The sequence below is a fragment of the Taudactylus pleione genome, unplaced genomic scaffold (genome assembly GCF_031769625.1).
Source record: "Taudactylus pleione unplaced genomic scaffold, aTauple2 ptg000015l, whole genome shotgun sequence".
Classification (NCBI taxonomy): Eukaryota; Metazoa; Chordata; class Amphibia; order Anura; family Myobatrachidae; genus Taudactylus; species Taudactylus pleione.
In genome coordinates, this window is record NW_028284417.1 from 38911837 (window position 1) to 38939614 (window position 27778).

Genomic DNA, 27778 nt, shown 5'->3' on the forward strand with positions numbered 1-27778 from the left:
GGGCTGGATATTTAAATGAAGTGCTCGCACTGCGTCATGTAAGGATGCCCACTATGTTTTAGCAAGCTATGGCAAAGTGCGCTCACAAGTGTATAAAGATGCCCCCTTGCCACTCGCAACACACGTCATCTCTAGGCAATGTACGATTAATTAGGACCATCGAGAGCCATCGGAGCTATTCACAGCCCTTGAGCTTGCCTTAACCCGCCTCAAGCACAGCGATCAGTGTGGGCTGAAATACATGCAGGTGATGTGTACAATGATGCTACTTTGCTAATTATGCACACCCTTTAAACGGCGTTTTGGCGGCCTCACACGCCTGCATCTGCAACACCAATCCCCCATTTACAAGCACCATCCCCTGTTACTACCCACAAAGGCACTATCTGTCACTCAAAGTAGCGACCTGATAGTGGCTTATGAGCAACCAAAACAGATTGCAAAAATTGGTTTGTGCAAGCGCACTGCGAGTTATATGCATGCGCAGACAGGTGAAAATCGCTCAGAGTGAGCGAGCGCAACTTAGCGACTGGGTCTGAATCAGGTCCCAAGGCTTGTGGGGGCCCCAGGGCAACTAAGTTGTGGGTGCCCCATGAATAAAATTACCATGGCTTCATGCAGCGAAACCTATGTCCCTTACCTTTTCTCTGGTCTTTCCACTGGCCTGCAAGGTCGCAGCATACTGTATCATGTCCACGACACTGCTGGGAACCGACTGCCAGCAGCATAGCGGACATGATCTAGTACACTGCCAGGGGCAAATGCAGGATTTTGAGTGGGGCTTTAAAGATAGAGAGAAGGAGGGAGGGAGGAGAGTGAGAGGCAAGGGGTGGGATGCATCAAAGGTAGAAATGCGGTCAAGCCCCCAAAATGCAGGTTTGACTGCATTTCTCATATGTACCAAGTCCTGGAATGCGATGCACTCCAAGGCTTGGTTGCAATGTGTAACACCATCTTCCTGATGGCAGTACCCTATAGAAGCCTATGGACTATTATCTGGAAAGTGCTGTGAGAGGGATCCAATTGGATCCCTCCCAGCACCCTCTGTGGTGCATGTATTCTTCTGCACATGTGCAGAAGGACACCAAAGGGGTCATAGACCCAGAAGTCCCTCCAGCACAAAGGGCCGCTTTTACCGAGTGAGCTGTCCTCATGCATACTGGCATTGCTAACACCGGCATGCATGCAAAGAGCGGTGGGATGATTTGCATCCCAAATGCATTTCGTCATGCATCCCACCCAAGGGGGAGACAGAAAGAGATGGGGGGTGAAGAAAGGGAAAGAGAGGAAGGGAGTGAGACATGGAGAGGAAGGGGGGACAGCAAAATAGAGGTAGAGAGAGAAAACAAGAGAGAGGTAAGGGAGAGAGGGGAAGGAGGGAAAAGAGAGGGAGAGGACTTAAAGGGAGACAGAGAGAGGGGGCAAGAGAAAGGGAGATAGAGGGAGGGGGAAAGAGAAAGGGAGGGGAGGGAGAGAAAGAGAGTGAGGGGATAGGGAGAGAGGATGGGAGGGAAGAGAGAAAGGGAGAGAGAGAGAGGGATGGAGGGACAGAGCACACACACTAACCTGTTTTTGCAGACTTGCAGCATCAGGCAGGCTTCTGATTGAGGCAGGCAATTCATGGCATTTCATGGCTTCCATTGTCAGCCATGGTCCATCAGTAACTGTGCTGTCACTGATGTCGGGACTCGGAGCCGGTCAGAGAGGGTACGTTTTCCACAATGTGGGGGCCCCTGGACGACTGCCCCATCCAAACCCCTATAATCCGGCCCTGATGAGAGCAGATGAAAAATAAAAAACATAGAAGTAAACTGGCACTGAAGATGAAAGCAGGAAACAGTGTAATTCTGGTGTACATCAAATAATATAATAATATGGCAGTGATTAAAATAAATTAGAGGATGCAGTTAAACACTAGAATTGAGCTATAGGTAACTTCCAGATCCTGACATAGTAGGAGCCAGTCACATGCTACTCTCATTGGCCTGGAGCACTCACTGATTCAGTGTCTCCAGCCAATAGTATTAAACGGTTTTAAATTATACTAAACTGTGCAACTATTTAGAAGTAGTATAGTTGTCCATCTTTTTTAATCCCAATTCAGCAGGTGAATTTAGTGATTTGTGAATATGAAAGGTATACAATCGGGAAACCGGCATTCCGACTGTCATATCCTGGCGAGGGTGAAATGCCGGGCATCAAGATGTAGAAGCCTGAGATTTCCCCGACGCCGGTAGACCGGCGCCCGGCATCTCGATCAAAGAGGGGGGATGGTTAGGTTTAGGGCACTCTTGGGGGGGGGACTTAGGGTTAGGCTAGGGGGAGGGGGGTTAGGGTTAGGCACCCCTGGGGGGATTCAGGGTTAGGCATCCCCCCGGGGGACTTAGGTGTAGGCAGCAGGGAAGGGGGGGTTAGGGTTAGCACTTGGGGGGAGGTTAGGGTTAGGCACCCCTAAGGAGGGTTAGGGGGGTTGGTTAGATTAGTAAGTACTTACCTTAGGGACGACTGGGATTTCCAGCGCTGTCGGGCTTCCACTGCCGGGCTCTGCTCATCTGTCGTCCAGGCGCTGCCGGGAATCAAACCGCCGGCCATGCGGCCGGTGGTATTTCATACCAATTCCATATGAAACACTCCTTTACATGAAACAATGTTCATACACCTAACTTGTTCAGAATAATCTATGATAGTGTTGTTTCTGGCATGTCTATCCATTAGTGAGAAAAGAGAGAACACATTAAGGGGGCTTGTGATTTCATGGGGGCTGTGGATATTATTGTAAGAATTTACATTAAGAAGAATCTTCCTCTCTCATGTTTGGAATGTTGTAAATGATAAAAAATGGTAAGCTTCCTTCGTTTCCCATATCCTATTCAAATGCTCCCATTTATACTCATGAGACAAGATCATCAATATGTTATCAAAGTCCTTACTCAATTTATATGGGCAAATAAAAATCCACAAATTTCCTTATTTAAGTTACAGCATCCTTCTACTCTTGGTGGTATCAACCTCCCTTGTATCCAGGACTATGCATTGGCGGGTAAGTATCGCTATGCATTAGACTGGACAGGCAGTAATGATAATTTTACCAATAAGATGGTAGAACAAAATTTTAGTCCACATTTGGACTTAACACATCTAGTTCATATGCATCATACTAAATTTCCACCACAGTTAATTGATAACCCACTTATTACTACACCCCAACGGGCTTGGTGCACTCTTAGAAAATTACTCCACCTTACTATCTCCAACTCACTATTCTTACCAATAGTGTCTAATCCAGATTTCCAGGTGGGTGATACCAGCGATGTGGCGCATTCTTGGCATCTCCAGGGGCTATGTTATGCTTATCAATTTTTAAATGGTGACTGTTTCTCGGTTCTTACACTTTCTGAACTTAAAGAAAATCCCCAACTACTAGTTTTCCTATGTTTTCTTATTTTCACATTTGTAGCTATGTTACTCAAATATTGTCTCGTTTATCACCTGTAAATAAGATCTGCCCACTAGACATAGCCTTTAGGCACAAAAAAGATTAGATTTAAATAAGGTAGTTACTGGGATAGCTAAATGGAAAGGTACTTTCCCTGAGGTAAATATACAGACCATTATTGGTTTATGTATAAGGTTAAATTGACAATTAGTCTCCTTGTCCAAGAAGAGATGAATTTTAAATTACTACATAGATCTTATTTCACCCCAAAAGTTAGATGCTTGATAGAAGTATCATCGGACTCAAACTGCTTCAAATGTTTACAACCTGATGCAGACTTGATACATTGCATATGGTCCTGTCCAAGGGTATATGGGAGTTTTGGGTAGAGGCACAAAGTTATATTACTAGAGAGTTTGTCATTTCTACTTTCACTATCAATATGGCCTGGGCACTATGGGATCTTAGCTCCATATCATTTCCACATCGTTATATAGCTGGAAACACCCTATTATTGGCACGAATTGTGGCAGCCTCTAAACAGACAATTCTGTCCCAATGTACCCATTTCATACATTTTTCCACGTTTGGCACACTTATACCAAATGGACTGGATAGAATGTTCATTAGACATAGAAAATAGGGTCAAGAAGTTCTTTAATATTTGGCTACCACATTTAGACACACTACCATCTTACGTTAGATAGTTTACTAGGCAATCGGTCAAATTCACATCTTGGTATAATTTAGAGACTCTGGCTAAATGATCAATGGCGTAACTAAGGGGGGTCGAGCAGGGCATGTGCCCTGGGCGCCGTAGGTACCGACCCGCCCTAGTTAGGCAGTGTAGCGCCAACTGCAGTGTGTGCGGTCAGCGCTACACATTTACAAAGGACCGGCGCTAGGGCTTCCCTGTGCCCAGCATCGGTCCTTTGCTGCACAGCCGAGACCTTCCCTCCCCCTGAGCACTTACCCAATAGTTCCAGGAGGAGGGTGGGAGGAAGGCTGTACAGTAACACACACATCGCCGCCAGTGCGGCAGCGATGTGTGTGTTAACCAGCAGCCAATGAGAGTCAGACAGACTTTCATTGACTGCTGAGCTCCCACTGCAAGAGCCAGCTCCCTTCCAGCTCCTGCAATGGGTAATGGGAGAGACGTCATGATGTCATGATGTCTCTCCCATACTGCAGAGCATGCCAGCCCGGGAGGACTGACGTGCGGTGCCGGGAGCAGTGGCTGGAGCCGGAGCGTGGATTCAGGTAAGAGTATTTATTTTACTTGTGTTGTGTGTCTGCACATCGGAGGGGCACCATTACAGGGAGGGACCACTACTGGGGGCACCATTACTGGGGGGACCACTACTGGGGGTGTGGCACTACTGGGGACTACAACTTGGGGGGGACTACTATTGGGGGCACTGCATCGGGAGGGGGGGAAATACTACTGGGGGCACTATAAAAGGGGCTTACTACTGGGGGCACTAAATAGGGAGGAAAACTACAGGGGGCACTGTATAAGGGGCACTGGATAGGAAGGATCACTGCTGGGGGCACTGCATAAGGGGGGGACTACTGCTGGGGGCACTGTATAAGGGGCTTACTACTAGGGGCACTGCATTGAGGGGTCCACTAGGGGCACTAAATAGGGAGGAAAACTACAGGGGGCACTGTATAAGGGGCACTGGATAGGGGGATCACTGCTGGGGACCTGCATAAGGGGGACCACTACTGGGGGCACTGCATGGGGGGACTACTGCTGGGAGCACTATATCAAGGAGCACTGCATAAGGGGAACCACTACTGGGGGCACTTCATAGGGGGGGAACTGCAAAAGGGAGACCACTACAGGGTACTGATTAAGGGGAACTACTGAGGGGCTGCATAAGGGGGACCACTACTGGGGGCATTGCATACTGGGGGTACTGCATAAGGGGAAATAATTGGGGGCTGCATAAGGGGGACCACTACTGGGGGTACTGTATAAGGGGCACTACTGGGGGTACTGTCCCTAGTTGTGGTCCCTGCATAAGAGGGACCACAACTAGGGACATTGCATACTGGGGGTACTGTATAAGGGACACTACTGGGGTTAAGGTGCATATGGAAAAGAATATTCAGAGTAATGATAAAGTGGTGTGTCATGTTGACATGCCCATTTTTAAGTGGCCACGCCCATTTCTTGCGACCATCTCTGAATGAGGACCAATGTATGTTTCCTGCTAGACACAATGGGTATGATTTACTGTACAGTTGTATGTATAAATAAGCATATTTCCATACTGTGCAACTGGTACACACTTCACACTTGCCTGCCCTCCAGGAATCTGCAGGAGGCTCCAGATTTTTCAGGTAGCCCCCCCGCATCCCCGGAAGAGAAGGCACTTCTTCTGCATCCCGCCCACTTCATAGTGAAGTGGGCAGAATAGGGAGAATCTTACCTGGTATCCACGGTCTAATGATGCGATTCTACGATAATTGCTCCATTTGGCCCCGCCCCCTATTCAAATATGCGCGATTTGCCTGAATGCTGCCTCTCCCTGGGCTTCTCCCCGGAAGGACAGATCAAAAGTCGGTAAGTATGACCTGGTACCAGAACTTGACCATATTAAGCGCCAAGCATATCTTAGACATAGGGCGTTTGCAGTATGAGGGCATTGACAGGTACAGTAGGCTGATTACAGGATGATTATGGAGGGGTAAGCATAAGATTTTAGAACATGTGTAACTGAATATACGCTTATGTTTGGAAACATCTCCCTGTGACTCACAAAATCGTGCAAAAAGAATATATCTGCCTTGTTTTCTGAACTCCCTGGATAATGTTTCTGGATAAAGATCACATAACTATATTATTTTGGGTTGATCAAAATCTACTTTTTAATTAGTTTATATCTTCTGCACTTATTCAGCAGTAGCCTAAAATATATAACAGCCCTGTACTAATTTAAGACGTCTGCAACTCACAGTACACAGGTAAGGACACAGTTTTGTGGCTGTAAGTTTACGCTTATGGACCTGATTCAGAGATGGATGAAATCTGCGCAGGAGTTGGGCTGCGCATGCGTCAAGCTTCATTAGCGCTGTCACTCCCAGTGAGGATTTATTTGCATAGTGATTGAAAGGCAGGTACTGTTAGTGGGCGGCAATGGGGAGGAGGCACCTCAAATGCAGGGGTGCAGTGAGAGTTTTTTTGGGGGTGTGTCTCAGCCTGCCACTGCAATACTCTCCCGGAACTGCCGGGAGCCTCCCGAAAATCGGTAGTCAAGTCCCCCGGGAATGGCCAGCCGGCCCCCCTCGAAAGTGGGCGTTTCGGGGGTGAGATGACACAACACGCGATGAATTGTGTCAGCGTAGACCTGCCCCCCGCTTTATAATGCTGGTAGTATCAGCAATGTAAAGTGGGGGGCGGGACCACATAGACATGATCACATCAGCACGCAATCCACCACCCCTACTTAAACCGCTCTCCCCCTCCCTGCTGCACCGACTTGCCAGAATGCCGGTAGGTATGCTGCAATCCCATACGCAATATAAAATGTCCCGGACCCTCGATTCCCATGGCCATTTTGCGCGGCCGTAGGGTTAGTCGTAGGGCCAATTATGAACTACTCTGTGACGAACCTGCGGCTTTGCACGCCGTCACATAGATTTGCAAGGCCTCTGGTGGGCCTCTCAATACAAATCCAGGCAGCTGCGACATTTGCATATATTACCGCACAGCCGCTGTGTACAAATCCGCGGCGTTGGCGGCATTAGCGTCTATTTCTGAATCAGGCCTAATGTTTGGTCAGCAAACTTTCAGCTTACTCTAAATCAGGCCCTATTTGTCTCTGCCCTGTGATCACTTTATATTTGGGATTGGAACGCAGGCTCGCTACTATGCATGGTCAGTTCGATAAAGTTGGGATGGGCTTTGCAAACAGTTTCAGCCCATCAGAGAGGGATCACATGGTCCCTACCCAGCAGGGCTGCTCCATTGAAGTTAGCCAGTGAAAGAAACACATAGCTAAGCATTTTGGAGCTTGCTACATATTGTCGCCACAGAAAACTACGGGGATGGCAACTGCCTATCTTGTTACACTGTAGGGATACTAAATTCTCAGCTGTCTCCGCATGTTTTAAGGGCTGAATTCGCTTGAAGATTATGGCTCTAACTCCTGAATAAGATTAACAGCAGTTCATTTTGCAACAGAACAGCTCATTAATATCATTATAGTTCACTTATACCTAATTCCCTTATTTAGGTTACAGCCAGTGGCGTATCTAGGGGGGGGGTCGAGCATGGCATGTGCCGTGTGCACCGTCATATTATCCAGTGGCGGTGTATGTGTTTTAGCAGCCAATGAGAATCAGACAAACTCTCATTGGCTGCTGCCCCCACTGCCGGGCTGGAGCTATGCCTTCCGGTTCCCGCAGTGGGAGGTGGGAGAGATGTCATCATGTCTTCCCCATAGTGCAGAGAGGGCTGGGTGGATGGAGGAGTGGACAGCAGCGAACGCAGCAGGAGCGGGGATTCAGGTAAGTGTTGTATGTGTTTTTTGTGTGTGCATCCTATATATGTAAGAGGCACTGCATAGGGGGACCACTACTGGGGGCACTGCATAGGGGGACTACTACTGGGGGTATTGCATAGGGGGACTACTACTGGGGGCACTGCATAGGGGGGGCTACTACTGGTGGCACTATATTTGGGGAACTGCATAGGGGGCACTATATAAGGGGCACTGCATAGGTGGGACCACTACTGGGGGCACTGTGTAAGGGGCACTAATGGGGGCACTGCGTAGAGGGGACCACAACTGGGGACACTATATAAGGGGCACTACTTGGAGCACTGCATAGGGTGACTACTACTGGGGGCACTATATAATTGGCACTGCATGGGTGGACCACTACTGGGGGCACTGCATGGGGGACCACTACTGGGGGCATTATATAAATGGCACTGCATAGGGGGGACCACTACTGGGGGCACTGTATAAGGGGAACTACGGGGAGCACTGCATAGGGGGGACCACTACTGTGGGCACTATATTAGCGGCACTACTGGGGACACTGCATAAGGGGGACCACTCATGGGGCCACTGCATAAGGGAACCACTACTAGCAGCACTGTATAAGGGGAATTACTGGGGGCACTGTATAAGTGACACTACTGGGGGCACTGTATAAGGGGCACTACTGGGGGCACTGTATAAGGGGCACTACTACAGGGGGCACTGCTACTGGGGACATTGCATAAGGGGCATTACTACAGTGGGCATTGCAAGAGGGGCACTACTACTGGGGGCATTAAGGTGCATATGGAATGGAAAGGACTGTTACCAGAGTGGTGAGAAATGGTAGTGTGTTATGTTGACAAGCCACCATTTCCAGTGGCCGTGCCCCTTATGGCATGTGGCCATGCCCACTTTTTTGCACGCGTGCATACTTGGGGGAGGGGCTCCATTTTTTAACTTGCCCTGGGCTCCAAATACCCTAGTTACACCACTGTAAATGATCCCCTATATTCTAGTTATTAGTCATAATTTATAGCTTCAGCTAGAAACAATTACTGTATATTCCATGTGAGAAAGTTGATCTTAAACTATCCACGAGACTCCATTTTGTAACGGGATAATGTATCGTTAAAGTTGCATACACACACAATGATTTAGTAAATGAACAATTTTCGTAAACGATTTTCGTTCATTTTTTCAAGGGAAAAATGAACGAAAATTGTTTACGAAAATCATTCATTTACTAAATGTAATGAACGAATTTATTGAACTACAAACCATTTTTGCGTATTGCCTTACTGAAAATCGTTGAGTCGGTCAGCCTGACTGAACTACAAACTACAAATGTGAACGCGCATAAATGATAATCGTTCATCATTTTTACTCAGAAAGTGAACGATTTTTTCAACGATTGAACGATAAATTATATCCTTATCAATAATCGTTCAAAAAATCATTGTGTGTGTATGCACCTTAAGAGTTATTCATAAATGTACTCTTATAGTTATTCATAAATGTACTCTTATAGTTATTCATAAATGTACTCTTATAGTTATTCATAAATGTACTCTTATATGTTCAGCTATAGTCAGGTTTGGTGACCTTCCTAGCTTAGGGAAGTTTGGAATGTATTGGAGATAACATTGTATGTCTGTTCCCATATTCACTCCCTTCGACTCCCTAACAGTTTGTCCCTCACTCCTCTGAGTATAGATAGTAATGTAATGAATACTAACAATGGGTGATTATATTGAAATATGCTGAGAAACACCTGCTATGTTGCAATGTGAGAAAACTATGCTTTATAATATTGTACGATACGCAATTAGATTCAGAGGAAAAACTATTGTGTCATTTTTTCTCTCTATTCAGTTGAATAACTAAAGAAGTGCACTGGACAAGTGATCTGACACACATACCGTAGGCCCTCAAACAGAGTCAAAAGCTCTCCCATTGACATCACTTGTGATGTCAGTGGGGCCGCCCCCAAATGTTAGGCATTCTCATGGGAATGCCTCCATTTGGGCAGCCACCCCCCTGGCCCACCCACCAAAGGGAGCGTGCTGTCACTCAATATCGACAGCACGCCCCCTTTGGTGTGAGACCCGGAGCGACGGATTGTCCGTCGCTATCCGGGTCTCGCGCATGCGCGCGACGGAGCCGGCTCCGTCGTGCGCATGCGCTCTAGGCCACCATCGACCCGGTTGCGAGCGCTCAGCGCTTGCGACCGGGTCTGAATCAGGCCCATAAAGAGCTCAGGCCTGGTGACCGGACACAGAGGGATATATTATCGGTCTGTCAACTGTTAAACATTTTAGTTTTTGTATAGTCACAGATATTCATATCTGCGCAATTGGCTATTCAATCAATGACATTAGATGGATTATAAAATTCTGCTTATATAACACCTCCATCCTATTATTGATTTTGGGACTAACAGTGAAAAACAAACAAACAAATGGAATTTTGTGATATGGCATAATTGTTATGTATTTTGAATTTATGTTGGAATATTGGGTATAAATCTTTCAATAAATGAAGAATCTTTTGATAAAGAGTATGTTTTCATATTTAAAAACAAAATAATAAATGTTGCTGAAAAGGAGATAGTAAACTGCAACTGAGGTGGGTTTTATTGTTATAGAGGAGTGCACTCCAGCACTATCTCCTGAGAGTAAAATGCAACTGCGGTGGGTTTTATTGTTATAGAGGAGTGCACTCCAGCACTATCTCCTGAGAGTAAAATGCAACTGCGGTGGGTTTTATTGTTATAGAGGAGTGCACTCCAGCACTATCTCCTGAGAGTAAAATGCAACTGAGGTGGGTTTTATTGTTATAGAGGAGTGCACTCCAGCACTATCTCCTGAGAGTAAAATGCAACTGCGGTGGGTTTTATTGTTATAGAGGAGTGCACTCCAGCACTATCTCCTGAGAGTAAAATGCAACTGCGGTGGGTTTTATTGTTATAGAGGAGTGCACTCCAGCACTATCTCCTGAGAGTAAAATGCAACTGCGGTGGGTTTTATTGTTATAGAGGAGTGCACTCCAGCACTATCTCCTGAGAGTAAAATGCAACTGCGGTGGGTTTTATTGTTATAGAGGAGTGCACTCCAGCACTAACTCCTGAGAGTAAAATGCAACTGAGGTGGGTTTTATTGTTAAATTAATCCATATTTTTTCAGAGCCCTTGGTTTCAAATATTGTGACCCAACTGTTCTGGTGATCACTAGTCAATAATACTCTGCAGTCTGGAAAATAAACGTTTGCCATATATATGTGTGGGAGGGCACTACGTGCCCTATTACTGTATGCCTCAAATTACAAGAGAGAATAGAATTAAATAATATGGCCTACTTAGCAGCTATTGTCTGGTGATCAAAATTGCAAAGCAATGTAAAAAAATTGTTTCCATGAAGGGGGAGGGGCACATTGTACCTGATCACCCCCATACTGGCCTGCACACGCATGTGGGCACCATGATGTGCCCCCTTTGAAGTTTTTGTCTGTCATCACCAGAAAATAATTGAAAACTACACAAAAATAAAATGTTCTACAGATATGGGAGGGATCTACTGTCCAACCCATGTCTCCCCCAACTTGTGTCAGTTATGCTGTAGGTTGTATATTTTGCTACCATATTATTCCTACACTTAGTAAGAGTTTAAATTGAGATTGCAAAATAAATAAAATAAAAATAAAAATACATAATCATTTTGAAATGCAGATTTTTTTCAAGTGTAAACCTGCACTTTGAAGCTGGCTGGTTGCTTTTTTGGAAAGCTGGATTAATGTTGAAACATGAAAGTATTTCTTTGTGGTGTTTACAAAAACAAATCACGTTCGCTTTTGGTTTACTTTATTGAAATTTCAATTAAAAAATACTTTTTTGGCCACTTTGGCTAATTTTTATTTGATGAAGACTAATGGAATTTTCTGAAAAAACTGAACAAAGGGCCTGATTCAGACCCAGACGCTCTGACCAGAGTGCTCGCTCTGAACCAGTGCCCTCCTACCTAAAAATGGAGCGGCCTCCTGGCCGCTCGCATAGCTGTGGGTGACCACCCACAGCATATGCGAGCGGCCAAAAAGATGGTCGCGATGGTCAAGACCACCGCGACCATCGGGCTTGTGACGAGACCCTGCGGTAGGGTCTCAGTGACTGCAAGCCCTGGAGTGATTTTGGCTCTATCAGAGCCAAAATCACTCCAACTGACATCACTAGTGATGTCAGTGGGGCCGGACCCAGACGGTAGGCGTTCCCATGGGAACGCCTCTGTCTTGCAGCCACGCCCCTGGCATGCCCACCAAAGGGGGCATGCTGTCAGTCACCATCGACAGCACGCCCCCTTTGGTGCAAGACCCGGAGCGACAGCTTGGCTGTCGCTGTCCGGGTCTCGCGCATGCGCACGACGGAGCTCCGTCCGTCGTGCGCATGCGCATTGGGGTAACATCGACCCGCTTGTGAGCGTCTTGCGCTCACGAGCGGGTCTGAATGACCCCCAAAGTCTTCTGGGAAAAACAAGGTCACATTTGTGTGGATACTGCATAAAAAAAAAATCAGTGATATTGATGTTGTAGTGTTATGCAATAAGCATAGCCCAGAAAAAACCTGAGCAGCGAAAGGTTTAAACATGGGAGTGTGCATGTTTCATTAAAAAAAAGTGAAGCATAAAAGATGGTATGTTCGGGTGAGTACTATGCAATTAAGGCTAAAAATTATAAATTGTGTAAAATTTTAAGGAAATGCGACCTTTTCTGTTGATCAGCAAAGGAAAATATTAAATTGACTGGAAAGTAAGTTCGTTTGAAACAAGTCCAGGCCTCTGGCAAAGTCCTGATGAAGCAATGCATAGACATTTGGCAGACTCAAGTTATGTGGTGAAGCTCTGCAGTATTGTTTATCCTGTACTGCTTTCATATAGGCTAAAAGCTAGTCCTAGAGAAACTCCCGGCCTGAATCATTACGGATCACAACTGCGATTGCAATTGCGATTAGGTATGCTAATCTCTGTGTTCACACACTTGCACAAGGTCTGACCTTACTCAGAAATTGCTAACTTCATTGCACGCTGTGAGTACTCAAGCTGCATATGGCATTGCAGTGGATAATTTATGCATGCCCATGCAATAGTGTTCGAACACACTGGCACACCTGTGTTTCACCATCCCCCCTTCACCTGCCACAAAAGGCACTTCCTGTCAATCACTCTATGATGGGTCTGCATAGTCACTGTGATCGCAGTCCCGATCGCAGTGGCACTGTGATGCATGTGCAGAACGCAACAATCGGACGATTACGTGCGTAATTGCAGTTGCGATCCTTGCTGACTCAGGACCTATATTCCCTACCACATGCTCACACACATACACACTAGGGTTAAATTTTGGAGCCAGTTAACCTACCAGTATATTTTTGGAGTGTGGGAGGAAACCGGAGCACCCGGAGGAAACCCACACAAGCACAGGGAGAATATACAAACTCCACACAGTTAGGACCATAGTGGGAATCAAACCCAAGACCTCAGTGCTGTGAGGCAGTAATGCTAACCATTACACCAGCTGGAATCTGCCTACAACTTGTTCTGCCTGAATGTTGAAGTATGAATACAGGTGTGAGACTACAATTACAATTAACTGTAAACTGATCAACTACAGTAGATTATCCTAATTCTGTCACAATTTCAGTGCATGCTAGTATCCTTTAGTTGCCTGTTATTTCACATATAACTGCCCATATGTTTCACCAATGATTTAGGACATTTCTTTCATAGGTCCAACTGTCTATAGTGCTTATAAAATTTACATTAGACACATTATATTATTCATGTTTGACCTAGGGATTTATATATCAGCTGATTTCATTAACTTGACTGATATTACTATATGGCATTGATACCTAAGGATATACAGTATATATATATTCATGTAACTGCATAAAATGTTTCATGTTACAATATATTGATGGAGGACAATTTATCCTTATGAATATGCTTTGTTTATTGTATGTATTTTTAATGTGGCTTTCTTATGTGTTCATTACATTTATACATTATATTTTTTTTATTTTTTATTATCAATTTTTCACCAGCACTGTTATTACATTTTATGTTTTGTTTTCTCTTTATGGTCTAAACAAACTTTAGGCTGCATTGGTATTCTCTTCTTTATTTATTTCAAAACAGTTGCATCAGTTTGCATTAGGGAAGAAATACTGGGGTAGATATGATTGTATGAATAGAACTAAATGCATATATTCACCTGTATGCACAGTTGTACACACATTTGACTGGCTGAACCACCCATATCCATATTCTTGGTTTGATATCAGAGGTGGTAGAGGCTAAGACAGTAGAGCACTTTAAACATACATGGGATATACATAAGGATATCCTTCAAGAGAAGTAAGGATCAATAAAGGTTGAGGTAACAATATGTTTTAAAAAATGGGGCAGACTAGATGGGCCAAGTGGTTCTTATCTGCCATCAAATTCCATGTTTCTATGATATCAGACATCACAATCATCAATGCACACTTGCATCATCCCTATAGTAGGTGCCAAATATATATATTATACTTGCACTTTTGTACAACTCTACAAATCCATTAAAACACTCTAAATATTGCCTAATTGAGAATGCCCCATCACAGTTACACCCTTTTAATTGTAAGGGTTTTATACAGTATGCTTGATTCCTATGCATGTGCACAGTGCAGTATCAGGGCAAGGACATTGCGCCAAGTGGGCAGGGCCACCAGCACTGGGAAGTATGCCATTGCTCAGAGCATCCTGATGGCACTCTAAGCTGCTGTTCAGGCTACAGTGTGTGTGACAGGTGGCACTGTAGCCACCATTCTAGCTGCATAGTACATTCCAGGTGCCCTGCAGCTAAATGCAAGGGCCATGGGATGGCAACAGTGCCACCCCCAGTGCCCTGCACCCTGTGTGACGGCACCATTCGCACACCTCTAATTATTGCCCTGAATTTGCAGGCTGATAATAGGCAAGAAATGCTCTGCAAATAAACTTGCATTCAACTCTATATCAGTCACACTGTCTCTGGGTGGTTTATAGTACACAGTAGGAATGCTAAGTGTCTTGTCCTTAGAAACACGGAAGGACATGCCATACTATCTTAGATTGGTAGTTATCTTCAATGATACATGCAAATTGTTAGCAAGTATAGAGGTTTATGCAAGTGGTTGCAGTAGAGCAAACAGACAGAAACATTGCCTGCAGTAAATGACCCAAATTAAGATTAGGTATTTTCCTGGACCATAGAGAAAGGTGTCACTTTGTGACTGTTCAGTAGTTTATTGCTTGGCCTGACAGATTACCATTGGAAAACTGCCTTGCTGACTTACATTCCAGCTAAAGCTAAGCACACTCTTTGTATTTATCATTGTGAATGATCACATTAAAGTCTCTCCAAAAGTAGTTCTTTTGTTACAGAAAAAAATGAGGCAGATAAAGTCACCTTAGTCACAAGCATGTATTTTGTACACTAAAACCTAGATTTACTAAGCAGCAGCTTTTTTGACTACAAAATTTATAACAGAATTTTTTTCAAATGCAAAACATGCCTTTTTGTGTATTTAATTGTACTGCTGTTTAAATCTAGCCTTACGACGTATAACATTTTACAAACTAGTGATGCAGAATATGCCTTTCTCTTCTTCTATATTTGTGAATCAGTTAATAGTATGTGGTATGCTATTGTTTGATATTTCTACTATTTCACCTCTGTCTGTTCTGTACTTTATTCAAATAAAGCTTTTGGAAATTGCTGTTCTTTTCAGATAATTTTACCCTTGTGATGTGTGCTTTAAAAATGTTGACATATTTACTTTGTCCTGCATTCCTAAAGATTTAGGCTATTTTTCCTTCACAAGTTCTTTTCAACACATTTATTTTGAAGCCACAAGTGATTCCATCTGTGATTCCATATTGCCAGTTCAACAAGGGTACAAATCTTACTGCTGTTCTGTCATCCACTGTCATGTTATTTTCATACATCTTGGAATATGTGTGAGATTTTGTTTTATCAGCAACACAGCATTCAGTAGAACCAGTAAATTTCCAGTAACATACAGTATGTGAGGTTACTTGAATGATGTATTTTAAAACATAATGTAAGAGAGAAAAGTACACACCAACTGATTGCCTATTTATTGATGCTAATTGGGATGCTTTAAAGCAAAACACACATTAATGGTACTCTTGTTCATATTAGTATGCTTTCAGTCTATTGTATTTTGCATTTGTTCACTTCAGTTTGGGAAATATTTATCATTAATCACATATTGAAAGGCATTATATACAGAACATGGCTTATCATGGATTTCTGTATTGTTTTTTCTCGATCGGCATCTAAGAAGATCTTCTTGGTAGGGTCGCTGTGTAATAAATAGCTCTCCTTTCAATGCCTTAACTTTCAGTTTACGGCCTGGCAGTACAATGAGCATCTGCAACCATAAGCCTATGCATATGTAAGAGACCAGTAATGGGGATTCTTTGGATGCCTGTATGGTGAATGTTATGTAAAGTAGCCCACAGGCTACAATAGCTGATGCCAACTAATAATGGCATTAGCTTTCCAAACAGTTCCGCTCTTTGGAGCTTGTGCATGCTACCATTTCACAGTCTACTAGAAATCCATGGGGACTGCTGTGCCACGGGACTGCAGTAGGACTCTCCTATATCTGCTGTGGACCCTATTAGTACACATGGGATTCCTACAGAAGGAAAAGATTAATTTTAAACTTGCTATGTTCAGTAATGCAAAGGACAATTTGTCCTTTTGGCTCACAGTAAAAATTTTAAAACTTGTCAAAAACATGTTATACACCTGGATAGTAAATATGCATATTTATGACATAATAATATAATCAACCAATAAAGTTTATATATGGTCTGTGGGAAGCAATTTCCAATAAAATGAAAGGATTAAAAATCTTTATGTATATCTGTTTTCAACCAACAATTCGCAGTTGGAGAATCATCACCTTTCTGTTAAAGCATTATTATATATTGAGCAAAGTTTAAGAGAGTTGTCTGTGATTGTCTATATGTAATATGAAGACAAATTTGCGCTGAACTGCAGCTGTAATCCAATAATTTCCTCAGGGTTATACCAGTGAAAATATCAGCACTGTAATGTAACATTCTTTTAGGTGAAAAGGATATCCCTTAATTTGTTTTAGAAATTAAGAAGTAAAGTTTCAATATGGTTTAGTTTAAAATACAATAGCTACATTGTACTGTTTTCTAGTAGTTCCAATATTGTTTCATAAAAGTTGCAAAACTGTACCTTATGTTAATACAGTATATCAAAAAACACTTCTGCCATTAGTATGTTAACATCCACAATTAAGTTTTAACCCTTAGCTGTTCTGGGTTTTCTCACCCCTGGGCTGAAGCAAACTTTGGACCTTTGTGTTCATTATATTCCAGCATCAATATTACTAATTATTTTAAATGCAACACCCACACAAATTATACCTAGTTTTTCTGAAGATGTTGTATTCTCAGAACAAACGATTAGTCTTTTTGCTCATTTTAAATAGTTAATTAAAAGTAAACCAAAATGGGCAAAAAAGTGTTTTTATCGAGATTTCATAAAAGTGAACCAAAAGCAAACATAATTTTTTTTAATAACCACAAATAAATACATTGTAGTTCTTGCTTTGTCATCAATTCACTTTTCCATAATTGTGACTAGCAGGATTCTATATGTAGATTTTTACAAAAAAATCTGCACATGAAAATGTTATTACTGTATATTTCAAATTAATTTTTTTAAACTTTTTGCAATCTTATTTTAAATGCTATGTCTAAGAAAAGTGTCATATCTCAACAAGGTCCACTATTTTTTAAACAGGGAAACCTGCTGCATTAATGATGGGGAAGATAGGGCACAATGTGCACTCCCCCATCTATGAAAACTTACATTTTTCAATAGTCCTGGGTGACATTGTCTGGTAATAACCAAATAATGGCTGCTAATGAGCCACACCATTTAAATAAAGGGACTATTGGTTTCACTGGAAATACTGTAACTGTGCCACATGCAAACATATATGGTCAGGTTCAATTAAGCACGGAAGTCACCGGGTCCCATTCTGGTGGCTTCTATGTATTTTCTGCAGAACATTGATTCTGCTTTGCAGCCTATGGAGGTGCAAGTAAAATCAGTATATGTACAGTAAATTATATAACTTTCACTACATTGCTTCAGTAAATCCTCATCAACCAATATTTGCTTCAGTCCATCCTGACACAGGTGCATGGGCTATTTATACAAGTAACTTCTGAATAATTTAAACATTATGGTCATTATGTACCATTTTGGAATGGCACTGTACAGCCAGCAGCATATCTACATTTTTCTTGCACCCCATGTGGTGTGCAGGAAATTAGGGGAACCATAATGGGAAAATATGTCCATTGCCAAACAGTGCACTGAGGTTCAGCTTTACATCACCAGTTATGGAATTAGAAAATCAGAGACATGTTTTATCCTCTGGGTTCTAATGTTCCAAGGTTCTGGACAACACTGTAGCTCTCTGGTCACTATGGCTATATACAATATCAATGCACAACAGATGAATGCAAGTCTATTTGATTCTGAGTCGTACACATCAGGTGCATTTCAACCTGCAGCTGAAAGGGCAAACTGGATGTTTGTACATAGGCAAAGTTTAGTGAGGGTGTTATAGGATGTCTAGATGGAATTGCTGGCTATGCTGAATTGTGCCGAAAGTATGTTCCTGTTTTTTGACAGATTTCTTACTCCAAGAATAGGGCTTGTGTAAGTGCACATTGATAATTGTGATGGTTATAAAACCATGCATATAATATCTCACTATACAGATGAATACCCACATTCATTTTGTGCATGCCACGTTAGTGTAATTTGGGCTGACTGGTTCCATAGTGTAAGGTATGTGTAAGGTGTGTAAGGTATGTGTCCCATTCACATTAATCTAGTTCACTTGGATATTTTCATGTCAGTTGGATAATACAAAGCATCCATATACCTTTCCAAGTCTGTTTTGTGTGCATGATACTGTACAAAAATTTGCAGTTTTACTACAGTAATATGACATATTGGTGGTGGACCTAATCAGGTAAATTATATTTGAAACATAAAAGAAATGTTGTCCAAAATTCAACGTTGTGTCACTCAAATTTTGACTAGTTCTGGGAAAATAGAATACTACTCAAAGGGCAACTTAACTGGTCATATTGGTTTATTAAACTATTCTTAGATTAATAATGATTGAACATTATGTTTTAGTGTGTTTTTGCATCTAAGCAAAGTGCAAACAGACATACAATCATTTTAAAAGTCAACACTATAATAGATAAAATATAGCTGATTATGTCCTGGTGATCATAGCTATTATTTCTTCATCCTAGATTAGAAGAAAAGTTGAATTGTGCATATAAATATTCAAATAATATATTTTCTTTGTATGGCTTAGTTTGTCTTCATTACTGAGCAAGTCTGCATGTATCGTTCTAACCAAGCTGCAGTTGTTCATCAAACTCAATGTTGTAGAAAATGCAAGCAGAAAATAAACTAATAAAAACAGAATGTTTACTCAATGTCCTTGCCATTAATACTCTAATTTAAGAGAAGCATTACATAGTCTAGATTTTTTGTCCATTTAAAAATATAAGGCACAATAAAATGAAATGTTTTATCAACTTTACAGATACAAACTATGTACAAAAGTGCATTAAAACCAGCAATTATTTTAAATATTTACATTGTGCATTACATCATTGAGAAATTAATGAAGGGATTTTGAAATATATTCACAGTTTTTACATCTTGCAATGGAATACACATAAAATATATTTAGTGCCCTTGTAAAGATGCATAGAAACTAGTAGTCCCAAATAAATTATTAAATTGTCTTGAGTGAATGTGACTCTATATTAGTACAGTAGGAATTCTCCTAAATGTGTCAGTGAGCACTGTATTTGATTTTTTGATCAATTATTATTATATATGTGTGTGTGTGTGCGTTTGTGTTTGGGCAATTCAGTAATAATGAGTCATCTTCCTGATACATTGAGTTTTGACCAATATAACTGCTTAGCTGGTGCTGTGGTCACTACTGTACCTGTCTCCACTTCAAGCATAGTAAGGCAGATTTTTAATAAAATACCAGGGGGTGTATTTACTAAGCTGTGTTAAGAGATAAAGTGAACGGTGAGAAGGTACCAGCCAATCAGCTCCTAACTGCCATGTCACAGGCTGTGTTTGAAAAATGGCAGTTAGGAGCTGATTGGCTGGTACCTTATTACCGTTCATTTTATCTCCTAACACAGCTTAGTAAATTGACCCCTAAGCCTGGGAGTGGAGTTTCTTTTCTTCTTTACTCCAAGTACAATAAATTAATTATGTCTCAACATCATACCCTTTCTAGATTGTAAACTTTTAACTCTGTCACATGTCTGTTCTGGTCTCATCTGATTTATAAGTTATTCATTCTGTGTTATGCATAACTTGTTTTTCTTGCCCTAATTGCATTTATACATTATTTGTTTGATTTATTTGTATTATTTTGTATCTATTATTTGTATCTAACCCACTGTAACTAATGTACAGCTCTGCAGAAGCATTTTAGCTTTTTTCAAATAAATGGTAATGATGATGATGATAATGATGATGATATCTTTTTTTCACATGACTCCCTAGTAAAAAGATCATACTGGTGTTATGTTTTCAATTCTTCTTTTTTTTTTTAACAAACCTGCTACATTTCCAGGTTTCCATAATTATTGCATAATGAACTTTCTCAAAATTTCTTATATACTCACAACTGACAAGCATATAGATGAACAAGTAAAATTTTTTGCACAATATTACAAGGTGAGTAAATAATATCTGTAGAATTAAAATAAATTGTGAACATTTTTTTTATGATATAAGCTATTGAGCATGCAAATATTCAATTTTTATACAGTATATAATAGCCAGGTGAATAAAACTAATAACCAGGTAAATAAATGTTTTATTTACGGAATAGTGTTTGCTCTATTTGTGTGACTTACTAGTGAACACTGTTATCTGGGAAAAATGCGGGACATCTATGTCAGATCAATTCTGAGACTTATTGTCTGATACAGTACTTTGTTTATCTTTGTAGTTTTAAAATGTTTGAAGATGTTACATTTATATTGAAATGATAAAGAAATTAAACTTTGTTTTTAATGTATTACAATGCAACATAGAGTGACTGTCCATATCTATGATATAGCTGTTAAAATATTTGGCCTGACATTATATTGTTTCTACTAAAGAGCCATAAAATATTTAAATTATAGTATAAGAAACATGACACCCAAAAATAGTTCTAACAACAATGTCTTTAGGAATAATCATCGAAAAAATAAAAATAAAAATGTGGTTTTCTACCATTGGGAAGGTAAAACATTTCAGTAATTCAGTATTTAACATGGAGACAGTCATTCATTTCTTTCTTAAACTGAATAATGGCACATATTACTGATATACTAGTTCTGATTTCAACACTTTAAAGCTCTGATTTTCTGCAGGTTATTCTAGCCACTCATAGTTAATCTACTGCACCTCCTTTTCTCCTCTAGTTTAAAATTATAGTACAATAGATCTCCTGACCCAGTTTTAAGCAACAGATTCATCATCTAAGTGCTAGGAGTTAACATAAACAACTAGGCTCATTGGCTAAAAATGTCATCAGTGGAAGGGGAATGCATGAAATATTACTAATGAAAAAAAACCTGTCATTGTATTGATTGGCTGGGCCATTATGACAAAGTATTGACCCTATTAGATATACGGAGTCTGCAATTTGTCAAGAGAAAAAGCAGGGCACTTAGGAAACATACAGAATCTGTAAAAATTAGTCAAATGAGAATATCCCTAAATTTGGTAAGATGCTTCAAATGTATCAATGACATGTTAAATGACATGCTTTCACATTGATATAAATGTTTAGAGTACATTATGGGGCTGATTCTGAGTTGGGAGCAAAATAAAAAAAGAGCTTTGCACCTAGGTAATACCATGTTACACTGCAGATGAGGCAGATTAAAAATGTGCAGAGATTTAAACCCGGGAGATTATCAAGAGATCAGGCCGATAATTGCATAGTGTATGACCATGACTGATCAGCAATTATCGGATGGTTGTGCTTGAAAAATCTGTTAACATGCCCAAATGCTCCAATTATTGGTCGGCTGCATCTGGCAGTGAATATGCTGCTACGGCCGACTGCCTGACATTTCCACTATTCCTGTACAGGAGTGGAACAGGGAAATGTTTTCTCCCCAAGAGAGGAAAGCAGATATCATGGGCCATACACTGTGACATAACTCACAGTCTGTGGCCAAAATATCTGCTTGTTTCAGGATGTCAGATAAAATATCTGTCCAGTATTTGTGGGATAAATTCAAAAGCAGACAGTAATTATCCTGCATGCAAAATGAATAAATCTATACGCACCTCTAGCATTGCATCATGGTTTGTTCCAGACACCAATTTACTTGCTTTTTTTTGCTTTGTTCCCACCTCAGAATCAGCCCCTAAATTCCTATAAAAATTTCAGCCAGTGTCCAAATGCAAAACAAAGCAGACACTCATCTTAAAGCATCAATCCATTTTATTTTAAGTCTTTATTTGTAATTATTGAAAACAAAAATTAGCATGCACACTCAAATCTGGTAAAACATGTTTGTAGTAATATAAATACATTTAATTAAGCAAGAATGAACAAATGATGGATGACACAGAGGGATACATACTAGAAAACTGGCATAGTAAGCCTTTGGGATATGTGTGGATTAACTAATAGTAGCTACTACCAACTATTGGCAAAGACATATCTACTAGAGTAGTATGTTACTAGATTCAATAATTAAGGGGTTGATGCTGAGTTTTATGCAATTGCACCCTAGTCAGAAAAATAAAATATACTCAATAAAAAATCTGCAATTGGAGGCATATGCAAAAGTGTAACTATAACAAGAAAGAAGTAGGTTGACACCTGTACAATGTGTACCAGGTTTATGATAGGCATATGCCACATACACTTACATCTATGTTTCTTTGCATAATATTTTATCATTTTAATTAACAGGAATTGGATACAGTGCTACTGTATGTTCTAAAACACATGAAATGAAATAAAATCCAAAATTTTACAAAAAAAATCAGATACTGCCTTTTATATATCTTTGGGGCCCTATTTATTAATGAAGACCTTCTGCCCTATTTTGGCAAGAAATCAGGCAGTTTTGGAAGAAAACAGGATAGTTTCAGTGGAGAAAAAAATAGCTTATTTTTGTCTGGTAAACGGGCTGCTTTTTGCAGGAAATGGGGTAATGAGGGAGCTGGCAAACTCCTTTTACTAGGAAGAAGACTGGTGGCCATGGGCCTAGTGCCTAAATATAACTGCTAAATTGGCCTAGCACTCAAAGCTAACTGTAGCACTGGCCTAGAAACCAACTTTTACACAGGCATGTGCTGAAATTAACATTCCCTATGGCATGGCAAATTCCCTAGCAGTCTAAGTGGCTATAGGTAGGTGGAGAAGGCTCATTTGTACTTGGTCTCTTTTGCTTTCCACCACTGATGGCCTCTCTGGTCTTTAGCTTCTCTCTTGTCACTCACCACCAGCTGCCATCATCAATGCTCAGCCACCTCCTCTTAATCTTCTTGCATTGATCACACTGTCTTCTACAGATGTCACTATTGCTGGAATTGTGCCAAATAGCCCCTCTCAGTGCGCCAGGTCCCATATAACATAATATTTTATTTGCACTGCAATGTGACTAAGACACACCAGCAGACTGCATTGATTAATTTGATATGCAAAACTTGTATGTCTGTGTCTGAATCTGTATATGAAGCACAATGATACTCAGCCTGGAAAAAAGCAGTGGATTGTAGCTGATTGTGGATGACCCGGGTTACCCGTTTACACTGCAGGGTTTCAAGAGTTGTTCCCATGTTAAACCCTGCAAGATATCTGGGTTGAATTGCTGGGTCACTTGACCTGGGAATCCAATCTTGGCCCCTTTCACACTGAGCAGCAACCTGGGTTAACCCAGCAATAACCCAGGTTTTAGCTGCAGTGTAAAAGGGGTATTATTTACACTTTCCATTATCTATGCATGTAATTTAACTGTTTTTAAATGGAATCAGTATGTAATGCCGGCGGCTCTTTAGCCGTTGGATCAAATACCGACAGCGTCAGGCCAGCATGTTGAAATCCCAACAGGAAAAGGTAAGTAACCTAACCCTCCCCTCTCCCCCCCAACCCTCCCTTAGGGGTGCCTAACCCTAACCTCTCCCCTTATTGCCTAACCTTAACTTCCCCCCAGGGGTGCCTAAACCTAACCCCCCTCCCAGCACCATAAACCTAACCCTACCGGTGAGGGGTGCCTGCCAATAACCATCCCCCCTAGTGCCTAACCCTAACCCCTCTTTCCTAAGCCTAACCCTAACCTTCCCTGGGGAGGTGCCTAACCCTAGCACATAATCATAATATATGACCAAGCAATGAAGGTAAGCATCTATCTGTGTCTATTAGATTTTCCCAATTGATAGCTGGCTGGCCTTAGACCCTTTTGCTGACCACCATTTATTGCTAGCTGCCTGCCAAGACCCATTGCCTGAATCCTGACCATGGTGTCATTTTTTTGCTCAGTGGTCCGGCCTGCTCCCGACCATTTTGATTGTGTTTTCTTCCCAATCTGCATGTTGCTCCACTATGTGTCACACCTCCTTTATTTTTTGGATTTGTTAGCAACTCTGCAACACTTGATCTATGTCTAGGGGTATCCAAGTATCAGTGAACGATTGTAGTTCTGGGATAGATTGCTGCTATTGGTGAGTAATCTCGCACCTTAGGTTCTGCAGAGTGGCTATCATTATCCTCACAGTGAGATTCATAACAGTACAGAGCTAGCCACAAAGCAGATAGATGGACATAGAAGCTAAGGGCTCTATTTATCAATCTTTTTTTTACTAATATAATGTGAAAAGGGTATTTTCACACCCATTTCACATTATTTTAGTTTCACTGAAATGTATTAAAGGGCAATTGGAGTAATTTTTGTGAAAAATGACTCCAAACCCTTTCATTTCTTCTTTCCATTTCTTTAGCAAGCAGATCACATTTCCCCTACTTGTAATTGGAAATGCGATCTGCTTGAAATTTACTAAGGGGCGGAGGCACTATCTGTATTTTTGGAGAAAAATACAGTGAGATTTGTTTGGTGAGAATTCGCAGAGACAGAGCTTTTTCACAAGCTCTGTCCCTGCTTGAAAATATTGATACATTCTAGTGATAATTCCTAAATTTTTAGGTGAAATAATCACACTACTATCCGCATTTTAAATGCGGATTGTAGTAAATAGGGACCTTTAACATAAAACTCAACAAAAGTCATTAAAAGATGTTGGTATTATTAATCAGTTGAAGTGCTCTATTTTGCTAATAGAGGAAAATAATTTTGATTTGTAATCTAGCACTGCATATTAGGGCTCTTTAAATTATCAGCGTTTACTGAATGAAAACAATATTATGGGAAGGCTTTCATTCGATTGCATATAAAGCAATGAAAATATGTGTTTGATTAATTATTACATAAGAGATTTCATTAGCAAATTATTGGGGGGTGAAAAAGGAAGGTAGCTTTATCGCCCAATGCCATTCAAATAGGCTCCCTGTTTCCCTTGATACCTGTGTTACCACGCATTAAATGAATGTTAACACTACCATTAACAAATTTGGTGCATACCAGGAGGAAATGGTGGGTTACCTATCAGTGGGAGTGAGGGTGAAGGGTCTGAGTTAAACCTATGGAGCATGTAGTTGCCTCTCATAATATTGGCTAAGACAAGGGTAAGAAGTTATTTCTGAGGATGAATGAAAGGATGGGAGGCAATTAAACCTTGTCCTTCTCGAGTATAAATGCCTGTAACAGACACACAATGCGTGAAAGCATGCAATTCTGGTAAGCATATCCACTTTATGGTATGTATACAAATCCAGAACCCTTATGGTAGCATTCAAAAACATGTATTTATTAACCTATGGAATTACATACATTGTTGGATGAAAAGCACTATAGTGCACTTATGGCTCTTTAGAAATGGACCCAGACACAATGCCAGTATGTTTCTGGTCTGAGATGAAGACAAGCAGAACTTTTAAAGGGATATCTTTTAACAACTGAAGAGCACTGGAATTGCTTAATGCGTTTCAAGTGTTTTCAAATTCAGAGGTTGCTGGAAATACCTACAGTACCTGTTATTTAACTTCACTAATTTACAAAGAAATTCAAACTATGCTGCAAAGTCAGCAACCACAATTTATGGTCTCTTTGTACATTTTTGTTAAAGGATAAATATACAGTACCTGCAAAATATTGCTTTTGAAATTTGCTATTTGTAGTCCCAAGTATGTGCTTCTAACTGAATGACAGGCTTACTGGGGCTTTTTTGTTCAGAATAACCCTCTTTCATTTTCTTCTGTAAATTATGTATAACCCATGAACATATGTTTTTGTTGCCTCAGTAAATTTTCAGATATGTTCTTTTGTTAGAGATGATGTCATCCTGATTAACATGTTTATTTATATAGAATACGGAACATAAATATCTTTCCTATTTCACAGATTACCTTATTTAGTCACTTCTATATAATGAGACAATGAAAACAAATTTACAAAACTTGTATACTGATGTTCTGTCTGAATCAAATGTCATGTGAATGAATATAGTGTTATAGAAGACAGATCATCCTAGAGTCTTGTAAATAATAATTACTGGGAAAACCGCCAAATACACGTAGCTATATTCCCAAGGTGTAAAGTAATTGTGTCTACAAAGACATTATAAAGTAGCACCTGGAAGCCAAATTGCAGATTGTGCATACTCCATTTATAAAGGAAAGTTGGAAATCTACTGTAAAAGTACAAAATGACAGCTATATTTTTATTTCCACATCTGAATCATCCAGACCCTGATTACATTTTTTAGTCACTCTAGGGCTAGGCTGTCCTTCCTACCCTGTTCATTCCTACCATTGCCAGAGATCCATGACTCCAACCTCCACTATGTTATGTTTGCAAATAAGAAATTATCAGTACTTAAAATGATTAGATTGTTTTTCTAAATTGCAGACATACAAAACAGGGGAAAAATTGTGGTAGACTTATATACAGTGGCGGATCTTACCTAGGGGCTGCAAGGAAGGGGGGCAGTAAAATCCTCCAGTTCAGTGAGCCAGTGCAGTCCATGACTGCACTGGATTCACTGTGACTGGAAGTGACTTCTCATTGGAAGCACCACCTGCCAGTGACTGAAGACAGGCAGCCAGGGGGAGGTGTCTCCTCCCCCTGGGACTGCCAGTCCGGGCTGAGATCAGCAGAGAATGAGTTCCAGCTCTACAGGCAGGGCCGTAGAGAGCCGCGGCAGGTCCAGGGACAGAGGGGGGCGTGGCCTAATTGCGGGAGGCGTGCCACGCCCCTCGAGCAAAAAAAAAAGTTTTGCAGTGCCGCGGCGCTGCGCGTGCCGGGGAGGGGGGCACTGTGATCGCTCCCCCCCACAGGCAAAGGAGACTACTGTGGCTGCTGCTCAGCAGCCACAAGCAGTCTCCCACTGCAGCTCAGCACACGCTGTGTGCTGAGCTACTGAGAGAGAGAGAAGAGAGTGGGGAGCGGCGCTGGACCCGGGCCCCTGCCGGGCCCCACAGGAAGCACGGGAAATCTGTACCTGCTCCCCCCCTCTTGGCACCACTGTCTACATGGCTTCTCAGGGCTGCAGGCAATGCAGCCCC